This window comes from Lissotriton vulgaris, chromosome 8, assembly GCF_964263255.1.
Source record: "Lissotriton vulgaris chromosome 8, aLisVul1.2, whole genome shotgun sequence".
NCBI lineage: Eukaryota > Metazoa > Chordata > Amphibia > Caudata > Salamandridae > Lissotriton > Lissotriton vulgaris.
In genome coordinates, this window is record NC_141696.1 from 1365303309 (window position 1) to 1365326225 (window position 22917).

Sequence of the window (22917 nt, forward strand, 5' to 3'; positions counted from 1 at the left end):
CTGATTTCCAGAATAGGGGCTGCCCAGTACTTAAGAACTTTTGGTTTTGGGCCAAGTCAATACTAGAGCAGTTCTGGGGTGGAGGAACATGGAGGCCGCTAGCTAGACGGTCGCGGCTGCGCTCACCTCATGGATTATGGAACGCAGTTTTGAGGTTTTGGCGATGGTTTTGGCGATGGTTTCTTTTTCATGCCCTGCATATTTTTGCTGCCCGGACATCTGAGAGGCCATGTTAGAGGGCGCGAGAGGCTGTTGCAGCGCCGGTGAGGAGCCGGCTTTCTCAGCCGGATACGGACGCGATCATGAGCATACTGACTGGAGGTGGGAGGAGGCTGCACGGCTGCAGAGACGCGGCGACGCCGCCTGCTTTTGGTTTTACTCTTCGAGCGACGTTGAACACACCGAGCCTGCATTTGGGGACTCTGAAGCTGGCATATTTAAGTTAAGTAGCCCGCTGGAAAGCTCGTTGTATAGGGGAGTGAGGGGACTTAAGATCAGTGCGTTAATCTGGGGGCAGTTTAGTCTTCCCGGAGAGCCTCTGAATATCAGCTTCTTTCGCAGTGCAGCCTCTGACAGGGTAATCTTTCCCGTACCTGGGTGCTGGGAGGCTTGCAGTGTTCCCTCCCTGTGGTGCATGGCGGTGGAGGTGGGGGCTACGAAGGCAGAGGTGCCAGAGACGGAAAAAGTGGTAGGAAAAGCGGCAGAGAAGCCAAAAGTAGGTCTCTCCCCCCACCCCCAAAGTAAGTCGTTATACTCTAAGGTCCAGGGCAGCCCACTCGCTGCAAAATTCCGATATTATTCTATCAATAGTGACCCCTAGGAAATCTCCTCCTATCTTGGTGAGGGGCGATAGGGGTCCACAGCAGAGACAAGGTGTAGCAACTGGGGAGGTGGAAAAGGAAGCAGGAATAAAAGCAAGGGAGGCTCCAAAAAGTAGATGGAGAAGTAGGGGAAAGAGAAGAATCATTTTTAAAAACAAAATAACCCCTTCCTTAAAAACCTACCAGAGAGTTATGTCTTATACAACAAGCTTGAGTGGCGCGGCTGAATTACACACCCAAGAGGAAATGGAAGGAGGGCTGCCTAAAGCTAAGGTTAAATCTAAAACCAAAACTAAGCTACCAAATGGTGTCAGCGAAGCCTCCCCCCTGTTGACTCTGTTTCAGCAATGTAAGCAGAGGGAGATCAGGCAGCCTACTGTAAACACCCCCAAGACTGCACCCAGGTCCCACTTAGAAGTAACGCTGTCCAATAGATTCAATGCCTTAGAGGTTCAGGATCTACATGTTAAGCCTAACCCTCCTTTTGAAGACTTGCAAGAGAAGACGAATGAGGCTGGAATTAAGGGGGGTACAACTATGACTAGTGAAACTGGGGATGCGGAGCCGGAGATCCTGGAAGTGTAGGGTCAGGGGTGCACACTCTTCCGGATATTTTAATTGCAATGAAGGGGGAGATGATAAGTTGTTGCAGGGATTCCGTTCTCATACAGAACTGTGCATAGAGACTTGGCGCCTCAGTGAACTAGGGTGTACCAAAACTCACCTACAGTGTCTTGTTGGTTATCACAGACTCCCAATGCTTAGACAAACCATAACATGGACTTAGTACACCTCAGGTAACGTGGAACACATGAACACTCTTTCGTTATACAATCATTTCAATCCAGAACAAGGAGTAAAAGAGGACACGTGCATATTTGAAATGTTTATTCACTAATGCAGTGTTCTCAAAGCACAGTATCTTAGCTAATACAAGCAAACATATTATAAAAAACAAAGTAATCAGCATAGTCACTAGTCCATAGAATACAAATGGTGAAAGCATGGTAAAATGCTAAAACGAATAGGGTTCATTAACACCTAATTCTCACCCTCCCTAGCTAGTATATTATATTATATCTAAGAAGGTCTCTTTGGGTTTTTAGCAGGGCGGGCCCATACCTCAGATCTTAGTGGTAAGAGATCACATAATCTTCCACCAGCTCTCTGCATGCGAAGCACCATCAAGTGTGTGTGTATGCTCTTTGCAATGCAATATAAAATGCGCCTAAAGCCAGAATTTGGCTGCAGCTGCATGTATGTTATGTCTAGGAACGTGCGAAGATCAGACCTCACAACAACCACTGTGTTGAGATATCCTTGAAGGTTTCAGCACTCACTGTACAGACACAGCTCACCAACCAAGGCTGATATCAGAGTAACAACATATTATTCTAGTGTGAACCAAAAACATTCTACTAGGCTCAAAGCTAAAGCAACAGATATGTGTCGTGTGCAGAAGCAGCAGAAAGGTAAAATGGCGTTTAAACTCCAAATAAGCTCATGCTAACTTAACACAGCATATAGGCAAGTATATCTATATGACAAAGTGGTTTCAAAATTTCAGAGATGAATCAGGCGGGCTTAGCGAATAGATTTTAAGTCTCTTAAGCCAATCAGGCGTCAATCAAGTCTTCCTGTGAGGTGCTGGCCCAGAAATTGGAGGAGGTTGCCGCGAGAACAGATCAAATGTTATGTTATGTTAAGGATTACTTGTATAGCGCCTATCACCGCCGGTCTCTAAGCCGGTCTCTAATAGAGGCAGAGATACCAATTATCAAGAAAACGATCAAGTCTGTCACAACGGACATGGCAAACTTGGCAACCCAGATTAAGGCACTAAGAGAAGACCTGGAAAGGCTGGAAAACCACCCACGAAAAAATAATCTGAGACTTCTAAACATACCAAAGAACCTTGAAGGGACAGACCTTAAGGGATTTATTATCTCGCTGTTACAAGGGACAGCACTTAAAGGTTTCCCGGATGTAAACTTGACATCAGAGATTCAGAGGGTCCATTGGGATCCCTTTAAGAAAAAACCCGGCCAACATAAGCCGAGGAAGATTCTGGTAAACTTCCTCTCCTACACTGTAGAACAGATATTGTCGGCAGGCCTTAAAGAAGGGTCAGTTTCTTTTTCACCTACAGGCCAAGAGCCATTTGTCTTTCAGATTAGGTCAGACATATCCCACACCACAGCCACTGGGCAATGGGAGTTAGGGTGTAGGATGGAGGAGTTAAACATCCTAGGTATGAAGGCCCAGCTGAGATTTCCAGCCCAGCTAAGAGCTATGTTTAACAACCAAATGCACCTCTTTCGTACAGCCAAAGAGGTGGATGAATTTATGGAAAAGATCAGAGGGGAGAAATATGGGAAATAATTATATAGAATTAAAATGCGGGCATAATAGTAAGAATTGCCTAAAGCTCAACGGAGATAAGAGTGAAGTGATGATACTAGGGGGTGACAAAAACATCTGGTCCCCCGCCTGGTGGCCCAAGGACTTGGGCAGATGCCCAGGATCATCAGAAAAAGTGAAGAATCTGGGCTTCACTCTTGACATCAATTTATCATTTGAAGCCCAAGCCAGCAAGCTGTCATCAACACTCTGGTATATTCTAAAAATGATAAAAAAGTTACTTCCCTATCTACCACAGAATTCACGTAAAACAGTAGTAACAGCATTAGCATTGGCGAGACTGGATTACGGAAATGGTCTATATGCCGGAGCTAGGACAAAAGTCATAGACAAACTACAACGTCTGCAAAACGCGGTAGCCAGACTGGTCTTAAGCATACCTAAGTTTGAGCCAATCAGTCACAAACTAAAATCCTTGCATTGGCTGCCAATTGCAAAGAGGGTGAAATTTAAATCACTGTGCCTGGCCTACAAGGCATTTCAGGGAAAAGGATCACAATTTCTGAGATATCATCTGAAACAATATGAACCAATTAGACCTCTGAGATCCGGCCAATTGAAGCTAATTACCGTTCCCAGATTTAGACGAGCAAACTGGGGCGGTAGAAGTTTCCTTGTACACGCAGCACGTACTTGGAACCAGCTACCTCTTGCCATAAAAACTTGCCCATCATTGGAATCCTTTAGAAAGGACGTAAAAACATGGCTATTCTCTGCATAACTACAGACACCGTTCAGGAGATGGAAGGATTTATCATAGCGCCAAGACGCCCACGGGCATTCGCACGCTTTACAAGTTGACAAATCAAATCAAATCAAATCAAATCAAATATATGAATGGTCTCCATCGCCGCATATTGGACTGTTCATTTATTTCATCGTTGTTGTAGAAATAACTTTTTTTGATCTATGAGGTGGGTGCAGCCATATAGGTTCACCTAATCTGGAAGGGAGGGTTCCTCATGGGAGCTTAGGGGGACAGGAGGGCGGGGGAGGGGTAGGGGGTCACTGGGTGGGGAGCAAATGGAAAAATACTCATCTCACTCTAGGACTGCTTGGACAGGAGACTTCTAACTAATGTCAGGGTTAACAGTTCAATGTAGAAAGAAGTGCTTTATCTTCTGGAACGTTAATGGTTTGAGATGCCCAAGGAGGCAGAGGCAGATTATGAAATACTTAGAGCTTTCCGAGGCGCATATATGTATCCTACAAGAGACACACTTGACCGCCGGGAATCTAAAAAGCTGTTTTCTAATACTCCCTGGGTTGAGAGTTTTTGTTTTTCTAGTCAAACCATAAATAACCGGGGAGTTGCGATTGTGATAAAGCGGGGGGCTGGCGTGTTCAATTAAATCTATTCAGACAGACCAAACGGGGAGGTGGATCATTGCACGTTTGAACATCGAGGGTAAGGATTTGACCTGTGCTTCCTTTTACGGTCCGAACGTGGACGATGCATCCTATATCTCCAAACTTTATTCAAAGCTGATTCTGGAGAACCCACCAATGATTGTGGGGGGAGATTTCAAAGTCCTCTTGGATCCTCTAAGGGATAGGTCAAACCAAAGCCATTATATAGGGGCACCCCGTATTCGGCGTGCAATGAAGAACTTGATTCACGACCTAGATTTGGAAGATGCCTGGAGAGGGAAGATGGGTGAGGTAGCCGGGTTCACTTTTTATAGTAAAAAAACCCATCACTTCTCTAGTATTGACTATATATTAGTGAGTAAAGAACTCCTGACTAATACATCATCTATATCCATCCTCCCGTTTCTTCTTTCAGATCATGCCCCTGTGGTGTTTTTATACAATGAAATAACTAATTCAACTCAGACTAGGTGGACACTCAATAGGGGAAAACTGGCTGGCTCTGACATTGTTCAGAGTATTAAAGCATCCTCCCTAGAGTTTTTTTAGATCAATATAGGTTCTACGAGCATGGAAATAGTTTGGGATGCCTTTAAGGCCAATCTAAGGGGATGGCTCCATGGCCTTATATGCTCTAAAAACGGAGCTGAAAGTCAGGAGATAAAACTGAGGAAGGACAAAATTAAGAGCTTAGAGGCTGATTTTTCCCGTACAATAGGGGGGCCTCCAGAAAAGATGATTATGGCGCAGGAAGACCTTGAACTAGCCAGGCAAGATCTTACAGGGAAGTTAGAGGACAAATCTAAGGCCCAATGGCTAAATAAGAGCATGGAGAATTATGAGTACGGTGAGAAGGCCAGTGCCCTACTTGCATGGAAAGCTAGATCTGACTGCATTAAAAACAACATTAGCGAGCTCATTATAAATGACGGCGTGGACAAGTCTAAGGATATAGAAGATATAAAGAACTGCCTGTTCTCCCTTTTCTCATATTTATATAAAGAGAATATATGTCCCTCACAACATCAAATACGGACCAGCACCAAATCTCTATCCTCCCTCACGCAAGCAGGTAAAGATCTCATGGATTCCCCAATCTCTTCAGAAGAGATAAGAATGCAAATTAGGCTATCAAAAAATAAGAAAGCATCTGGCCTGGACGACCTCCCAAATGAGGTTTACAAACATCTGGCTGACGAGGTTACCCCAGTCTTGGGAACTCTGTTTCAGTCAATTTATAGCCCAACAGGTAAAGTCCCCAGTTCATGGAGAGAGGCAACTATTGTGTTAATACCCAAGGCTGGGAAGGACCCCCTGAGTGGTGACTCCTACCGACCGATCTCCCTGTTAAATTCCCACTATAAAATCTTTATGGGTATTTTAGCAGGGAGATTAGCCAAACTGGCTCCCGGATTGGTCAATTCCGACCAAAAGGGATTCTTTAATGATGATATATACAGGAGCAAACGAAGCTTCTCATAGGTAATATCAATCTTGCCATAGTTAGAGCAGAACCCTTGGCGTTAATCGCTTTAGATGCCGCCAAGGCGTTCGATAGAGTTTGCTGGTGTTACCTTTGGGAGGTACTAGAAGCAATGGGCTGTGGGCCTGTGTTTATTCACAGGATCACTGAAATAATATCGACGGACACAATATCGACTTGCCAGAATATCGTGGACAAAATATCGACAGTCAAAATATCGAGTTTGTATCTACAAACAGGTAAGTACAAAAATATCGAGTACAAAATATCGTTAACAATAATATAGATGTAAAAAATATCGACTTTATTAAAAACAGTGTTAAATTAAATTAATATTAAATTTAAATTACTAAAATATACTTAAAACTACTTAAATTAAATTATAATAATTAAATAATAAATGAAAATAATAGAAATAATTTTTTACAATCTTATTAGTTGACCCTGAACCCTAAAAATACCCCTTTACCCAAAAACCCCAAACTGACCCTGAACCCTAAAAATAACCCTTTACCCAAAAACCCAAAACTGACCCTGAACCCTAAAAATGCCCCTTTACCCAAAAACTGAAAACTGACCCTGAACCCTAAAAATACCCCTTTACCCAAGAACTGAAAACTGACCCTGAACCCTAAAAATACCCCTTTACCCATGAACTGAAAACTGACCCTGAACCCTAAAAATACCCCTTTACCCATGAACTGAAAACTGACCCTGAACCCTAAAAATACCCCTTTACCCATGAACTGAAAACTGACCCTGAACCCTAAAAATGCCCCTTTACCCAAAAACTGAAAACTGACCCTGAACCCCAAAAATACCCCTTTACCCTAAAACTGAAAACTGACCCTGAACCCCAAAAATACCCCTTTACCCTAAAACTGAAAACTGACCCTGAACCCTAAAAATGCTCCTTTACCCAAAATGTATCAATATTATTTAATTACCAATTAATTATTAATTAACAATAACAATAAAGTAAATATATTAGAACATTAGCTGTAATTATTTTAATAATTAATATTATTTTTTCCAAATTAATTACTTAAAAATAACACAAAATTAAATATATTAAAAATTTACTCTAATTAATGTAATTAACTAATTACAAATAACTAATTAACAATTAATTACTAATACAAAATATGTTCAAAATTATATTAATTAATTAACTAATTAATATTAATTAATTATCAATTAATTATTAATTAAAAATATTAACAAACATATATTAATTAATTAATTATTATTAAATTACTTCCCACCCTATTCCCCTATAAACCCACAACCCGCTACAGAATTACATTACGCAATTATTATAAAAACTAAATTCATTTAATAAAATATTTTATAACATTAATACACACTATTCACACATATTATTACATAAAAATACACTATAAAATATTATATATTATTAAAAATTCGATATTTTTGCTATCTATATTTTATACAGTCGATATTACTTCACTTACCTGAAAAACGATATTTTTGTAGTCGATATTATGTCCAGTCGATATTATGTCCAGTCTATATTTAAAACTCGATATTATGTCCAGTCGATATTTTGGAGTCGATATTTTGTCTGTACACCTTATTCACACCCTAAGACAGTGTTACGAGGGAGCCTCAGCAAAAATCCTGATTAACGGTTCACTCACTTCTAGTTTTGAGATACAGAGGGGAACCAGGCAAGGGTGTCCCCTATCACCCTTGCTGTTTGACTTATATATAGAGCCGTTGTCCCAGGCAATAAGACTAGATGATCAAATTCTCCCTTTTAAATCTCAACAGTATTCGTCAAAAATTGCACAATATGCGGACGATATTATCTTCTATACTAGGGACCCAGCAGCAACTATCCCGAGGGTTGAGACCCTCTTGGGGGAAATTGGCTTAATTTCTGGTTATCTGGCCAATTCCTCCAAGACGGAGGTAATGTTTTGGAATGTTGAGCAGTGGAGGGGACAGGCCAGTACGGAATTTAAATATCTAGGCATCACTATAGTTAGAGAATTGGACAAGATTGCTCCTTTGAACCTGGGAAAAGTCGCGAAGGAGTTAGACTGTCTGTTTGCAAGATGGAAGAATCTCCCCCTAACTATATTCGGTAAGGTAAACTTGGTCAAGATGACAATCCTTTCCAAGCTGACCTATGTTTTTAATGTCGTCCCCCTGACATTCCCCCAGCAAGGTATTAAGAAAATACAGAGTAGGATCGGGAGTTTTGTATGGGGAGACAAAGGAGTGAGATTGTCATGGAAGAAACTGAGGTGGCGGTTGGTTAAGGGCGGGCTAGCTCTTCCAGACATCAGCTGGTATTTGGTAGCATTCCAATTTAAAGTCACCCGGATGCTTCTGGCAAAACCGGCAGGTTCAGCGCGGGGAGCATTGCTTGGAGATCTGGTCAAGAATGAGGGGGGCGACAGTACAGTAGGGTTTCTTTATAAATTTGGGTCATTTCAATTTTTCAAAAAAGTGTGTTTGGAGGTCCTAAAAAATGCACTTGAATTCTGGCCTAAAGTAAGGAACAGGTGTGGGATAAGCTACTATTCGGACCATGCCCCTGTCTGGGACTCCCCGGGGACCCCTCTCTGTCTTAAAGATGGATTGGCTGCACCTATTAGGAGAGCTGGAGTCTCTATTTGGTCAGATCTGGGAGATATGAATGGTGTACATCCATGGGAGGAATTGAGATCTAGGATAGGCCCCGGTGTGGAAAATAAGAAAAAATTGATGTACATAAGCGACGTTCATTTCCCTTTTCCCACTCCTCTCCCTGCAAGCACCATGAATACCGTAAAATATTGACCGCATCACTCTGCCAGTAAAGGCCCGTACCCATATGTACATGACAGCCATTCTAGGCACCCTGGCCTTTTGCCTGCTCATTAGAACCACCGGTTTCCCTTCTGCACGTATTTGAACCCCCCCCCCCTCACATGCATAGACCATGAAACCCTCTCCCTCTGCGCGACCCTGCCCTGAAAGGCAACCCTCCTGCTTGACCCACGCAAACCCCCCATTTCCTCTTGAAGAAGCATCCTTCGCCTCGGCTGACATAGCCCTCCCCAGCTGCACCTGACTGCCCCCGCTCTCTCATGTACGGGTCATAAGACCTCTCCCTCTGTGCGACTCTGTCCCTGTGCACACCCCGGCTCTCCCCCCCCCCTCCCCTCTTTCCTCACACGGGCAAGTCATAAACCTTCTTCTTCTGCAAGACCCTGTCCTTGGTAGTCACGGCCGCGCCTGACCAGCACCTCCTTTCCTTTCATGAATAACCCCTCTGTTAGTAAACCCTCCCTCCGCGATTGACTGTCCACACATGTCTGAGGTCATCGCCTAAGCCAGGAGATACTGTTTACTGCTTATTGTATGGAATCACTCCTCTTCAAAGGACCCACTATTGATCCTGACCACCCCACCCCCTGGGCTATGATCAGGCGCACACATCCTAAAAGTTGGCGGAACACTCAGCTGCGTGATTACCCTCCCCTCTTATCAGCAGGTCAAGGGTCCCTATTGTGAGCATATGTGGGGTAGGATTGACACGAGGATCATGGGGATGTCTTTTCCGTGTTTCACAATGTCGCAATTGTAATGCTAAGTGCTTTGTAAGGTATAAAAGACGATGTTTCAGCTCACTTGTTAGAGCACCTCCCGAAAGACACTGTGTTTCGTGTCCGAAATGACAGGCTCTCCTCATGAGTAATAAATCCTGTTCTTGTGACTCCTGCTTCCAGCGCCCGTCTCTTTACTTTGATAACTATTCAGAATGGGAACTAAGAGGCAACTTGCGCCAGCCATCCGGGCATCGATACTAGTATGGGCTCACATTCAACAATTGGCGTCCCAACGCGGGGTCCATCAGTGACATGAGGTCCAGTAAGAGAGATCCAGACGATGAGGTGAATATCTAAATGATCGGAGTATACCTGCCTTGAGAGGGCCCTCGTCCGGCTGCCGATTGAATGAACTTCACCGATTCTGAACGGACCTCTCTCGAGTGACCTACTGTCCTGACTGGAATCCCACAGGAATGCTGCATAGAGTAAGAGAACGATCGGGCGCTGGAAGGGGAAGACGAAGAACTATCCGCATGGTCCGGTCCGGGTAAGATTAAGTAGGGTGTTTTTACGCCTGATTGGTAGGGTGGTTCTATCCACCTGATTGATTGATTGATTGTATTGGAATTGGTATTTGAATACTGATATTGTTGTTATTGGTTCATTTAGCTTTGGATGCTACTTGAAATATTGGTTCTCTTCTTGAGAACGAGACATTCTCTGTTTGCAAACAGCGGTGAATAGGAACGTTCGCCCCTCTTTGCAGATAGAGAAGGGTAGGTAATGCAGACTTTTGTCCCCGTTGTAATCCGTCATGCCTACCTTTCTCCCCACTGATTGTTTGAAATCGATTAATAATCGATTGTTGCTCTTTGAGATCTTCCCTGTCTACAAACAGAGACGAATAGAAATATTCTGTCTTCCTTTACAGATAGCGAAGGGCAGGTAATGCAGACGTTTGTCCCCGTTGTAATCCGTCATGCCTGTTTTTCTCCCCACTGATTGATTGGTTGCCTCGTTTGAGGTATTTTCTATTTGCAAACAACGTGGAATAGAAATATTCTGTCTAGTCTTTGCAAGTAGTAAAGGGTAGGTTATGCCCCTTTGTGATCTCGTCAGTCCTACCCACTCCCCACTGAATGATTGTTTATTTGGGGGGTAGCTCGCCTGGTCCGTCCAGGAGGCTACCCTTATGGAGGACATATGCTCCCCACTCATGGGCCATTTATTGGAAGTAGGCCATCTGGTCCGTCCAGGAGGTTACCCTAGTAGGTGGAGGTACATCATTTGGTCTGTCCAGGATGATACCCTAATGAAGGAATATATGTTCCCCTTTGATCGATAATCTAGTTCCACCCCGGACCATTTATTGGAGGTAACTCGTCTGGTCCGTCCAGGAGTACCCCTAATGAAAAGGACACATAAAAATATGAAGTGATCACCGTACCCTGTTAACAGAAACTTTAGCTCGAAACACGCTGAGGAAAAAAAGAATAAAAATAAAAAGAAATCAGGCTAAGTCAGTAACCCCCTGATGAGCTTTCGACTTCACTAAAAATAAGAAACATTAGAAACAGTTCGTAATAGGAAATATAAAATGGCGAAAAATTTGACAGCAAGACAGCCACGAGGTAGCTAGGTTACGTTGCCTACTCCTGCTCCAAACATGTCTGCCTCATTGCCCACCACGCCCAAATAACGGTCACATGAAATAGATACAAATCAATAGGTACCTACCCCCATTCCGGAAGCTCCCGAAGAGCAACAGGTCCGCGGTTACGCCCATCCGGAAGGCGAGGCCTCGATGCATGCAGGGCTCGCCTGGCCGCAGTCGGAAGGGGAGGCTGTGGGGCGGACGGCCCAAAAAATCGTAATGACCTCTCCTTCTCCCCTCTTCTGCTGCCCTGCAGGCCACGGGGGGGGCTGTCTTGCCTCAGCCACCGACCACCCCCCCTCTCTCTCTCTCGCCTGATCCGGCTCTCATCAAAGGCCGAAGCCAAGGCGAGGACGGCGGCGCTTACAGGTAGTCCCGCCACATGTCAACGCCTGGAAGTGACAGGTAGTCCAGCCACACGGCAACGCCTGGACAATTGCAGGTAGTCCCGCCACATGTCAAGGGGGGGAGGTCTTGCCTCAGCCACCGACCCCCCCCCATCTTCATTGCCTGGCATGGCTGTACCAAAGCGGTGGAGCCGAGGAACGGCGCGGGGTCGCTGGAAGGGGGAGGCGGCGCGAACGAGCCTCCCCCACCTCCCTCCAGGTGGAGGCTTCCAACGACACCCCAACACTCCTGCTTGAAGAAGGGGTCCATATCAAAAAGCGGGTTTTCTTGCCCGGGATGGGCACACGCCCTGTACTCCACGACCTTGAAGATTCTAGAAGAGCCCGGGGGGCCGACCTCTCCACGAGGCGCCCCCCGCCCTGTCCTCCAATGGAGCCACGAGACGTCGGCGCACTCCTGCCGGCGCCAACCTCAGTTTGGAAATGACTAAAATCCTGCAAAGATACAGATTTGTTCAGTTCCGGTGGAACACCAGAATGACCCGGTAGGAAAAGATTGTTGCCTCCCTCCCCACTTTTTGACTAATGATCTGCCACCCCATTACGAAAACTTTTTGAACTGCCAAAAGAGGTTCTGGTCCAACCACGAGTCATTGGAGACATTCTGACTATACTGGAACATGCCTGACCTCGCCCAAAATGGCGCCGATACACGAAAACGAAACTTTCTAACTCCCTGTTCACCCGGATTGCTCGAATCTTGATGCTCTGAGATATGTATGCATTTTTGGACAATGAAAGTCGATAAGATGGATAGTGATTATGTGCTTAGAGAAGAAAGCGATGTAAGACAGATATTGATCATGTGTTTGGACAATGAACTGATTTAGGGTGGGTACTAATTATGATTGGGAACAATGAATTGGTGTAATTTAGGCACTGAGTGAGCATTTGGATAATGAATTAATGAATTAATTGAAAAACGGAATTCTTGACATGCATCATGCTTGCTCTGTAGGAAAGTTCGATACGATTTTATTGCACTGCCGCACTTTATGCAATGAACTGCCACCAACTTCGTTCTTCTTATGTACAGTTCCAATCTGCTCCGTGGCCGGTCCACTGGGTTGTAGGCCCGTATTTATACACCAACACTTTTTATTAAAGGTATTGTGAAAAATAAAAATATAATTGTAGCGGTTGCATTAATGAGTTTTGAATGTGTTACTACTGTGAGCAAAGAATAAGTATGATGAAGGCTGAAGGTTAGAAAGGACCCGATATTTAGCAGCTACATTATGTGTCACAGGCAGCCGGAAAAGTGTTTTAGACGCCCTTAAACGACACCACAGAAATGCCACCTGACCGCCACCCTTGCACGCAACCTAAAGGGGTCGCGACCAAGTAACTCATGTAGATACGCAGATCGTCAATGATTATCTATCTGACACTACTGGTCCCACTGGGCTTAAACGCCGAGATGGTAGAGAAATGCACTACATGGAGATAGGTCGAGTATGTGGTAAGTAAAAACATTTTCGGACTACTGCATGCTGATGTGGTTTGAATGCTGCCCCCACCCCCTTCTTTCTCCTCCCTTCTGCAGGTCGCGTCGGAACGACGACTGAAGTGTGGAAGAGCGATGATCAAACAACCGACGAAAAGGGAAGGAGGGAATATAAGCATAGCCCTTATGTTGATGAGTTTTTAAAAGACGTAGACTTAGACATGACTGTTCCTCCTTAGAATGTCGCGACTGGGAGGATGGACTGACATAGAAACTTGACGGGTACTGTATGACGAAAATTGACTCGAAATAGCATGTTAAATAATGTAACTAGACGTTTGACTAGATAGGGAAAGGACAAAGAAGAGTGCCGGGGTAAGGGTTACCAAGGCACCACCCGTCTGGGAAGTTAGAAACGTTGCTGATGTTCAAAATGTACCGCCTCCTTCTCACACTCTTATAGATATAACCAAGCTGTCCGACTGTTCTCCCGATCAATACCTGCCGTTGCCTCAGCCTGGAGAACTTCCCACCAAAGGAAGAAACTGAAAAATGGGTTTAAGATCCAACCATGGGTAAATAGCCCGACCAGGTTAATTTCTGATCGACTGACCGAGGTGTAAGTATTGGCAATTGAGAACGCTCGCAGAAATAACAAGCGAGAGGGAAAAGGAGGGAAAGGTAAAAAGAGCTAAGCACGTAGGTAAATAGGATAGTAAAGATACGCAGGATGTAAAAATAGATCTTGTTGGCCAATAATTGTTTTATGTTTTGTCGTGAATGTCTTATATATGTAATACATGTACTGTCTTCCTTCGTCTGAGTTTGTGTGTGTGTACTGTGTGTGTGTGTACTGTAGGGGTTTATGTCCTCCCTCTGTTTGCGTCTCTCCGTTACCTGACCCCCTACTGTTCTGTGTTGTGAGCGCACTAAATGACCTATTTTCGTACACGTCTCTCTCTCTCTCTCTCTCTCTCCCCCCCCCTTTTTTTATCTATCTGTCTCTATCTCTATATCTCTGTCTCTCTCTCTCTCTCTATATGTCATACGTGTACCGAATGGCTCGTTTAGATTGCGGACGACTCTCACTCTCTATGAGAGTCTCCCTATTTCCTCTTCCTTTTTATGGTAAAATTGTGCCTCGCTGGCACCAGTCTGATTGGATACTTATTGAACGCGAAGGTGTTCAGCGAAATTGACCGAAACTAAAATGATTGTATCTCGCCATATTACTACCTCTCCTTTCTGCAAAATGAATGAACTCGAATTGGCTGAGAAGGAAAGGACAGGTAAGACGACTAAGGTCCCCCAATCTGGCCTTTTATAGGGGAACTGTATGTCAATGGCACCTTATTTTCTGTTCATCAGAGACGAACGTCAACGTCTAGATTGACCCCCAATGCCCAGATTGCCCCACCCCCCTTTTTGCACCCAAGCGCGAGCGCCCGAAGCATCCCCGCCCCATTTGATAGACCCCAGCTGCTGTCCCGGATATAAACATGATGACCATGAGTAACTGTCGTCCCTCGAGAAAAACCTGTTTTCACCTGACTCTCGATGATAGCGCCCCCACCCTGGTTGAAAAAGGTTAGCCAGCCTTGAAGGGAATGTTAGACTGTTAAAGGCTCGGGTTTGAAAAGCAAGTCTCCACTGGAGGTTCCGAAATACTGAGTTTGATAAATGCGCAGTTGATAGGAGTCTTAATTCTCTCCATTTATGTCATGAATAGACGATGAATACACTTGACATGAACACAGTAGGAATGCCGACATATGCACTGCTTGGTAATAGACCTCTGACTGTGACCGATGAGCGTATCTCCCAAGTGCGTAGGATTGACGGAGGAATTCCCATGCATAAATGTCTTCTTCTGCCAGTTCTCTAAAAGCTTGTTTTGTACCTATTCAAAGATTTACGATCACCGGAGGAGAAGGGTCGGACGTGACGTACAGCCTGGCTGCAGATCTTGAGACACATATGACCTCGACCAAAGGTGGAGCTGCAGAGCAACAAGATACGGGACGAGACAGCAAACCCAAACGTGGAAAATGAAACTTGACGGGCTGCCCTGAAGCCCTCAGTCTGCTAACCCACGTGTGCCTGGAGTCTCCGTCCCCCCTCTTTGGGCCCGATTGATGGGCCTGCCTGCTTGTTATCCTTTGCTCCCTTGGTCCCTTTTGTGTGTCCCAGGAACTCTGACCCAACTCCGCCCTCTCTCCTATCGACTATTTGAACCACACACACCCTCTTTTCCATGTGACTTCACGCCAAAAGGAAGAACGGCATTCAGGTGGGAATAGGGTGTTGCCACGGAAATATAGGTGCCGAGCATAAGGCGCCACTAAAAGGACTGGTTAGGGAACAGGACTGTGGTCTAACAGCAAAGGACAGACCGCACCTTGCAACGCGAAAGGTTGAATACGAGCTGGACCTATAGCTCCACCGCCGGTGCTCAACAGCGCCAACGACAGGATACGGACTAGAGCCTACCAGTGATGGCTCACTGCTAAAAAGACACTGTGACGAAGAGATCTTGTGTATTGGACTGAATTCCGCCCTCAACTACTTGGTCAAGATGTTCATTGGTCACATTTTTAAGTCAGAAACATTTATGCTATGTAGTGCGTTTGAAATGTTAGGAACTCGACAAATGCAATTTCCTATGTGCTGCATTCTGCCCATCACATCGACTGTCCATGATTATATGCCAAATGTTGATATTGACAAACGCTAATTCTTCAACCGCGCCTGTTTATATGTACCCCCATCAATCACAAAAATGAACTCTGTTATGTAAAAAGGGGCGACTGTGGAAAATAAGAAAAATTGATGTACATAAGCGACGTTCATTTCCCTTTTCCCACTCCTCTCCCTGCAAGCACCATGAATACCGTAAAATATTGACCGCATCACTCTGCCAGTAAAGGCCCGTACCCATATGTACATGACAGCCATTCTAGGCACCCTGGCCTTTTGCCTGCTCATTAGAACCACTGGTTTCCCTTCTGCACGTATTTGAACCCCCCCCCCTCACATGCATAGACCATGAAACCCTCTCCCTCTGCGCGACCCTGCCCTGAAAGGCAACCCTTCTGCTTGACCCACGCAAACCCCCCATTTCCTCTTGAAGAAGCATCCTTCGCCTCGGCTGACATAGCCCTCCCCAGCTGCACCTGACTGCCCCCGCTCTCTCATGTACGGGTCATAAGACCTCTCCCTCTGTGCGACTCTGTCCCTGTGCACACCCCGGCTCTCCCCCCCCTCTTTCCTCACACGGGCAAGTCATAAACCTTCTTCTTCTGCAAGACCCTGTCCTTGGGAGTCACGGCCGCGCCTGACCAGCACCTCCTTTCCTTTCATGAATAACCCCTCTGTTAGTAAACCCTCCCTCCGCGATTGACTGTCCACACATGTCTGAGGTCATCGCCTAAGCCAGGAGATACTGTTTACTGCTTATTGTATGGAATCACTCCTCTTCAAAGGACCCACTATTGATCCTGACCACCCCACCCCCTGGGCTATGATCAGGCGCACACATCCTAAAAGTTGGCGGAACACTCAGCTGCGTGATTACCCTCCCCTCTTATCAGCAGGTCAAGGGTCCCTATTGTGAGCATATGTGGGGTAGGATTGACGCGAGGATCATGGGGATGTCTTTTCCGTGTTTCACAATGTCGCGATTGTAATGCTAAGTGCTTTGTAAGGTATAAAAGACGATGTTTCAGCTCACTTGTTAGAGCACCTCCCGAAAGACACTGTGTTTCGTGTCCGAAATGACAGGCTCTCCTCATGAGTAATAAATCCTGTTCTTGTGACTCCTGCTTCCAGCGCCCGTCTCTTTATTTTGGTAACTATTCAGAATGGGAACTAAGAGGCAACTTGCGCCAGCCATCCGGGCATCGATACTAGTATGGGCTCACATTCAACACCGGTATATCCAAGTTTAAGTTTCTGCAATTAAAATCCTGGTTTGAGGCGGAGAGCGGGGGGGTAAGGGGTGACTGGGACACAGAACTTCTCTTTTTATCACCACAATCGTTGAAGAAAGAAGTTTCAATTTGGTATAGAAAACTGGTAGAAGCAGATTATCAGAATATCCCAACACAGGCCTCTGCATGGAATCAATCCCCTTTCGAGTTTACAATAGGGGATCTCCTGGAACCTTCTTTGAAACTTCTCTATAAATGTACAAAATCAGCCAGTTTAAAGAAGAACCACTTCTTTGTCACCAACAGAATATATTATACCCCAGCTAAAATCACGAAATTTGCCCCAGCCCCCGAACCGAAATGTTACAGATGAATGGCCCCTTAAGCCAACAACACCCATGTGTTTTTGAGTGTCCGGCATTAGGATTGTTTTGGAAAGGGATTGGGAATTTTCTTTGCCGGATCTTTGATTTGAATATAGTGGTAAATGGGTCCTTGGTCTTTTTTGCCGATGACTGTGTTTCAACAAAGGACCTGGCAGTGAGGGATAAAGGACTATTACTATGTCTTATTCTGTTGGCGCTTAGAGAAATTTGTGCGAAGTGGAAAGACCCAGGTCCCCCAAGAACGGAAGAATGGCTCAAATCGGCATTGGCAATGGCCCGCCTTGATCTTGCAGGTCCCAGCAGCGCTCAAACTAATCTCTGGCAACCCCTTACTAACATGCGCCAGATCTATGGTTGCTTAGGTAATTAACAGCGTTGGTACCCGGTCCTATGATTACACCTTAACTCCAGTGTAAGGAGTTGGTCTGGAGACCTAAGCAATTGCAGTTGGCCGGAGGGAGCCCAGAGATATAACAACGGTGGTAACATTCTGCTATATGCTTATAAGTGAGATGAGGACCAAAAAAAAACTTTTGGTTTTACATCAGGGTACTGGCAGATTGTCAAGTAGTGGCCAGCCTTCATCACTCCAGAGAGCCACTTTTGGTTTAAAGTGATGCCCTATGGGCTCAAGAATGCCCCTGCTACCTTCCGGAGGTTGGTGAACCAGGTACTCAATGGTATGGAGGCTTCTCAGCTGCCTATCTGGATAGCATAGCTGTCTTCGGTAGCAGTTGGAAGGACCACCTTTTTCACCTCCAGGAAGTGCTTCAGACTCTGCAACAGGCAGGCCTTACTATCAAGTCCATTAAGTGTCAGATATGGAAGGGGTCTGTGGTGTCCTTTGGTCACCTGGTGGGCAGGGATAGCGTGCAATTCCTACAGGCCTAGATAGAAACTATCATGGCATGGGAGATCCACAAAACCCAGACTGTTGTCAGAGCATTCTTGGGCCTTACTGGTTACTACAGAGTGTTTGTTAAGGGATATGGCACCATTGTTGCCCTTTGACAGAACTGATATCTAAGAAGCAGCCCTGAAATGTGACTTGGACAAAGTCATGCTAAGCTGAACTTGACTCCCCAGAGCATGCAATGTGCACAGCAGCTATTCTCAGGGCCTCTAACTTCTCCAAAGGTTTTGTCGTTCCAACAGATGCCTCTGAATATGGCATAGGTCCAGTGTTCACAAAACAATGAGGGAGGTACCCTAAATACCAATAAGGGACCGGGTAAATAAGTATACAAAAAACACACTAGGAGTCCCGAGACGGTGGGGGTATATACCCTACAGCGTAGAGTAACCCCGCCTAAGACTAAAGGGGTATCTATGCTGTCAAGAACGAGATTCTGTTTCACTTCATATACACATAATCTACAAATACAAGCTAACAATCAGTGTAGGAGCCCTGTCTACAAATCACCACATTAGTTAGGAGACTATAATCTTTACCAGTTTAAAAAGTCAGTTTATTAAAAACAATACAGTTTCAATTAGCATTCATAAGACAATTATACATTCTAATACAAATTATTTTATTAAAAAAGCCAAAAGTCGACGCGGCGTTTCGGTGTCTTGTGTTGATGGTAACACCTTCTTCAGGACTGGGTTTTTTAGTTAAAAAAATCTCTAAAAGGCAAGATTAAAAAACACATAATCAACAGGGGCCTATTATCCACTGACGTTAGCATAAACACAAAATTATCGCATATACGGACCTTGTACATAAATTTTAAAACATTCGTAATCTCTACATCCTTATGTTTATGCAGAGAGAGCTACTCAACATATACTATACATTTGTTACAGATGTATATTCTAGGTGAGATTTTATCATTTCTAAGATCTATGTTCTTTTTGCCTTTATTGGGGAATTTCATACAGGTATCCACATTTGACCCAAGTGGCCAGAAAATTTATCTAAAACAGAGTTTAGTCATGCTTTAAAATCATTATTTGCTCATATCACCTATACCTTTTTCTAACAACTAGATTCAGTCAGAGATTTGATTATCCTTGTTGTCCCTGTTCCATATCTAATACATAGTCTTTTGTTGGAATAGCCTGCATTTACCAACCTACCTCAAGAGTTTTGAGGGATTTGGGACATTTGAAGTCTCACGAGGGTTCAGTTTTTCTCATTAATCTGACTCTTGTGGACTTCTCTTCATGTGATGTTATTGGGATTAAAATTATTCCACCTAAGGGGTAAATATCATATATCAGGTGGACCCAAATCTGCTTACTCTACTTCTTCTTCAGTGATATAAGTAAAGGTTCATTACCTGGATGTAGGAATTCATTTACATTATCAGTGCTGTATCAGGGGTGACCACCGTATATCATTTCGGCTATACAATATGCAACTGCAGAAGGACAGAAATACAATATTCCTTTTGTTAGATCACAATTATGCCCTCTAAATTGCTAGAGTCTTTGAGTTAAAGGTCAAAAAATTGATTTCCTACAAGCATTACCTTTAGTTGTGAAATGTTGGTAAGAATCCAATTTGTCTTCTGTAGGTAGAGGCTTTCAGGTCTGTTTCCTTCCCTTCTACCACTTCACTTTCTGTTCATTCCTTAATTTCAGAATAGTGCTGTTTGTAAATGCAAAAATAGAAGTCACTAGACTATATAGCTACATTAGGGTCATAAGATTTATCCTCAATATTTATATTGCATTTTGGTAGTACAGTGTCTACCTCCATTAGAGCAGTATAGTGTCTGCCTCCATTAGAGCAGTAATTGCTATATGGGCTTTGTGGGCTAATTACCGTTTACTAATGGCAAGCGCTGTGCCAGATATCAAATTCTATCTCTTTGTACTCTATATAATGCGTACCTTTGTTTGGGGATATAGACATAAAGCTACACGTTATTTTACTGGTTGGATGACAGAGTTTAATTTATTTTAGAATTATTCACTTGAAAAACTTTTCTTTGTTGGGCTTAGTTTATTTATAAAAACATTGTCATTTAACCAGCGTTTCCAACTACCTTTATATTTGTTAACCTAGGGCGCTACTATATTATTACACCCCATAACCCACACTTGATGTGTAAGTTTCAAGCCGATTTTAACATTTACTAGCGGTTAGCGATTGTCCCACCTTTCTTACCTTAATCAAGCGTAGCGGCCTCCCTGTCACCTTGTCCTTCTACAGCTTCCCCATGGAATGCCTTTGCTTGCTGCAGGCTTCCTTTTATTGGGCGATTGGGCGCAAACTTTCTCCCGTTTTTCGCATTTGTGATTGGTTCAATGTAATCTATCATGGCGATTAACGTCGGACATTAGTAAATGTCCTTATTACAGTTCTAAGCAATATAAACTTGGACTCTGATCTAGACCACTCTCTTATCAAAGTGTTCTGACGTGTATTCCTTTGTTTCGTTTGTATTTAAATTACCAGATTAATGTGTTTACATTTAAGGGAAAAATATTAGCGCGCGGTCTCGATAATAATAATAAAGAGCGCGATTTGCAATCAGCTTTTTGGTTCATGCTAAATTGTATACATTTTGTTGATATTATTAAGGGAGTATTTACACTAAATATGTACTTCCCGAAGACGAGATGTCACGGATAGGATGACGCGTTTGGTCGGGGGACTATGTCGGCCATATTCGAGTGTCCTAACTCATAGTCTTCAGTGTGATCCCAGTTCTTTTTTACAGTTTTTCAAAGAAACGTATTGGTAACAGTTCGAGCGGTGTTTATATTACCAGGGCGTAATAAATATAATTGAGTTGTTATATAGTGTAAACACCCGGATGTAAGTTACAAATATAATTTTAGGACGCGATGTTAAGATTACATAATCTCAGTTAGGAATCGCGTTTTCTGCGGGGAGCTGCAGCGGCCATGTTGGAGGGTGTCTGCACAAAGTTTTCAATATATTTCGAGTTCTATTTCGATTATAAAGTGAAATAATTTAAAGCAGCCTCAGCAATGTTTATCGTATAAGGGCAAACTTTATGTAATTAAAAAGGAATTTGTTATATTAAAATCTAAAAGGGTAAATTTAGGTTTCTATAATATTATTGCGCGCGATAATAAGACTGAATCGGCGCATATGTCTCGGCTATTTTTGAGTGTCTAGAGTCATGGTAACCTATTATTCAAGTTACTATTGGACCTTGATGAATAGTAAGACTCATGCTGATTATGTTCCAGGTGGACATTTTTATAGGGTTCATTGATATGCTTATTATCTTGATTATTAATAGCATTCCTTGCACAGCGTCTCCTTTCCACTAGAAATCATATTCAAAGAGTGCTTCCTATTATGGGTTAGTATGGGCTTTTACTATTGGAATATCTATAGGACCCTCTCCCAATCTTCTTTATTATTAAGTCCCTGTCGTACAGTGTTAAATTTGGACATGTAGAATTGCTCGCGCTTTTTACGCTTGGTATTCACATCTCCTCCCCTTGTGTTCATTTTTATGGATTCTAGGACACACCACTTAAGATCTTGAATGGTGTGTTTGGCCAGTAGCCAATGGTCTACCAAGGGTGCAGTGGTTTTTTTGGTTCTTATGTCCGACTTATGTTCGTTTAGTCTAATTCTTATTTCCCTGGATGTTTCTCCTATATAGGGGAGATTACAGGGACATTGAATAAGGTAGATGAGATTTTTTGACCTACAGTTGTGAAAGTCTGCAAATCTTTGGCTCTTGCAATTTATTTCTATTTCTGTGCCTTTAATGATACCATTACAATTCCCACATCCGCTACATGGGAAAGTTCCTTTGGGGAGAGGGTTGTTGTCTATGGTTACTTGTCGTTCCTGATTAATTTCCCTATATGTTTTTACAAGGCTATTTCTAATTGTCTTGTTCCTCCTGTATGCGAACATGGGCTTAGGGAGGATAGTGCCATTTTGGTTAGCTACCAGATTCCAGTTCATATTTATTATATTTTTGATTTTGTTATTAATACTGCTGTGATTAGTTACAAAGATCAATGGTTTATCTGTTTGGGCCTTCTCACTTTTGTTAAAGAATTCATCTCTGTTGTAATACTTTGCCCTTTTGTAGGAGTGGCGTATTAATTTCTTCGGATACCCTCTTTCTAGGAACTTTTCAGAAAGAATTTGGGCGTGTTTGTCGTAATCTGTATTCTTGGTACAGTTCCTTCTCAATCTTAGGAACTGTCCATATGGTATATTATTTTTTTGACAGGCCGGGTGGTGGCTGTCAAAATGTAACATTGTATTTCTGTCCGTTGGCTTTGTATATAGCTCTACTAGTAGTTTGCCCTCACTGTGTTTGATGGTTATATCCAGAAACGCACATTCCTGGTTGCTAATACTATGTGTGAATCTTAAATTGGCATCTCCTAGGTTGAGCCAGTCTATAAACTCCAAAAGGGTTACTTCTAAACCTGTCCAAATGAAAAAAATGTCATCAATGTAACGTGTCCATTGTGAC